Source organism: Rattus norvegicus, chromosome 1 (assembly GCF_036323735.1).
Source record: "Rattus norvegicus strain BN/NHsdMcwi chromosome 1, GRCr8, whole genome shotgun sequence".
Taxonomy (NCBI): domain Eukaryota; kingdom Metazoa; phylum Chordata; class Mammalia; order Rodentia; family Muridae; genus Rattus; species Rattus norvegicus.
Window position 1 is genome coordinate 228,540,866 of NC_086019.1, and position 3,012 is coordinate 228,543,877.

The 3,012-nt window shown below is 44.8% G+C and overlaps 1 non-coding gene across 1 annotated transcript; it reads right to left on the reverse strand.

Annotated features, from left to right (window-relative positions):
- Positions 1 to 246: 246 nt before the first annotated feature.
- Positions 247 to 376, reverse strand: LOC120100414 (small nucleolar RNA SNORA17). Its single transcript, XR_005500173.1, has one exon. It is a non-coding gene; the product is annotated as a small nucleolar RNA SNORA17 (small nucleolar RNA).
- Between the last annotated feature and the right edge of the window lie 2,636 nt (positions 377 to 3,012).

Below are 3,012 nucleotides of genomic sequence, written 5' to 3' on the forward strand. Positions count from 1 at the left end.
AAGATGCCAATCTGGTGGTCATCTCAGGCTCACTTCTCACCAGGCCCACCTGAGCCGCCCTATGCAAGGGTTGACTGTCTCAGGCTCACTCCCACCGATGATCCTCAGTCCCATGTGGGGGATTCTTCTAATCTATGGCTTGCTCCCAGTCCTGGGAGCCATTGGGGGTTGGACTGGTGGTAGTCTCATGTTACCTGAGCCCCTGGCACAGGACTGGTGGTCATCTCAGGCTCACTTTGTGCAGGGAATGTTAAGCTACTAACATTCAGATATTCATAGGTCAGAACATTGAGCGTAGACATAGCCTCTCTCCTCTCTGCCACCTACTGCCTCACAGCTGACACAGCAGCCACATCTGCAATGCTCTAGGGGCAGAACACACAGGATTTTTAAGCCATGATGGTCCCAAACGTCAGGCATTACATGTGCCCAAATAACTTACCTCTATGTTCTATATTCTTCAAATCCATGGCTGTCCAAACCCAGCGTCCAATGCTGATTATCCTCCTCCTAAAGTCATTTATAGAAGTGGTTTCTGTGTCAGTGAAGACCCAGAAAGAAACAGTTGGCATGTTCAATTGAACCATGTAAAGAGAGTAAAGACACTATTTAGAAGATCTGAGCAGAGTCCAGGCTCTCCACACAGCATGGCTCATTAGAGCAGTGAGCAGTAACAACGTGATGCCATGCCTACCAAGCAAGAGATGGCGATGCTTTCCCAGAGCTAGAAGACAGAAAGGTTCAGAGGTTAAACTCACCAAGAGCTTAGGGAGGGGATTCTGCTCTCAGGAACACCATTGACTACATCCAAAGCAAAGCAAAGAAGACACTAACATCCATTGGTATAACCATTTAGGAGAGCCTCCTGCATGGATGGCAGTTAGTGCTAGGGATTTAGCTTTTAAACCTAAGACTTGGCACATGATTCGTGGGCATGTGATCTGTAACCACTTTACTAAGCTACACCCCCAACTCTTGGCTTGCTTCTTGCAGTGTATTATGCCTTTATTTAAATTCTCTTATTTAATGCCATTCCCTCTTATTGGAAAGAAAGTGCTTCCCAGTGTGTGGCTATTACAAGCATTGAGAATTATTGTCCACACTTTTGATGCTCCTGCAGCAATCAAGCCAGAAGCAGGAAGAACCAAGGCATCAGTGGCCCCTGAAGCAGTGACGATGTGGACCTCAGTGGAAGCCACTCAGGCTACAAAAGCAGGCATTTCCCAGGTACCCAGTAACTGTACGCCAACTCGCTCTTCCTAGCCCACTATAAACTCTGAGAGAGGAGAGATTGTTATAGTCTGTGGATCCTCCTAGAGCATCAGAGAGTTTGCTGTGAGTGAGGGGATGAGGTTACTTCTATGGTCAGCGTTACACCATAACATGTCCCAAGGGACAGCTACAAGTCATAACTAAAAGGTATCTGAGGAAAGCCACCACTGCCCTACATGTTCTATTCAGTTCCTCCACAAGGACAACAAAGTGACTGGGACACAATGGTACAAAGGGACTGGAAAGGGTGAAACTCTGACAGTATTTAATATACGTGCAGCTGATCAAAGATTTTGGCTGTCCTCAAATGCTTTTCTGAGTCTGCCTCAGACATTGAGCCCCTGTTTTTGATGTTCTTAATATCCATCCCCTAATACCAACCCCCCTCCCCCAGCCCGTGGCTTGGAAGTGATAGCTGAGCCACTATCTTTTATAACCAGGCTTCTTTCCAACAGATTTTTCTGCATTCTGCTACATGATTCTGATTTTCCTTTCCCGAACACATTTTCTTCTTCCCAACTGCCCTTCAAATATGCCTTATTTTGATAACGAACAGCTTGGTACAATTTTCTGGGTTTCTCTGCCATACACAGATCCCTCTTATCTCACTCGATGTGCTGGGATGCGTTTGACCTTCTGTCACTGACAGCAGAGGGGAGAGGTCTTTTTACTGCAGATAATATATGGCAGGCAATCTCCTCTCAGATTTATTACGAGATCTGAGGAGTGAGGAAGAGATAGCAGAGGGCGGCTATAATTATTCCGTCTCTTGAATGTATTGCTGCGGAAACCTGGACTCATGCACAAGTAAATATTCAAAACAAACTAAAGCTTTAATAGCGACCACAGTGCAAAGAATGTACGTAGGTCAGTGATGGGTATTTCCCGTGTGTGCAGAAGGACCCTGGATTGCTCCTCCATAGTACAGTAACAACAAGAACAACAAGAACAACAACAACATCTCATTCCTCTCTCTTTGCAACCAAGGGCATTCTCACATACGCTTTAACTTAATATAAAATCAAAGCGTTGTGTTCATTTCCTAGTGACCGTAGATGTCAACATAAGATAATTGCCTACCGAGTGTGAGAGGGCTGCTGTGAGGTGTTCCTCAGGAGGACTGCATTTCAACTTCTGTAGCTATTAATGAAGAGGAGCGTGAATACAGTAAGCTATTCAAAAAATTTTAGTCATTTGTTAAAAGGTTTTTTTTTCCATGTGTATGAGTGTTTGCCTGCCTGCACGCCTGTGTATCACGGGTTTGTGGTGCCCTCAGAGGCCAGAAGAGGATATCAGATCCCTCAGAACTGGAGTTACAGAAGCTTATGAGCCACCATGTGGGTGCTGGGACTCAACCTGAGTCCTCCAAAAGAGTAGCACATGCTCTTGGGTGCTGAGCCATCTCTCCAGCCCCAAGGTATTCAAATGTAAAAATGAATGAGTGCCTTGTATATATTCACACATGCATTTGTACGTAAGTATCTCTAGGTGAAGAAATGGAACACTTGCTGTATTCTAATCGGAAGCTCTCTAGAGCCTCCATTACTACGGATCAGTTTTATCTGGTTTTGATTTTCATTTGATAGTAACTATATCATATATGTTTACTTTTTTTCTTTTCGTTCTTTCTTTTCCTCCTTCAGGGCTAGGCAACAAACTATACTAGGCAAATACCCTACCACAGACACCAACGGCCTATGTTCAGATTTGAAGTTAGTCAGTATATCGTGAGACTCAGCC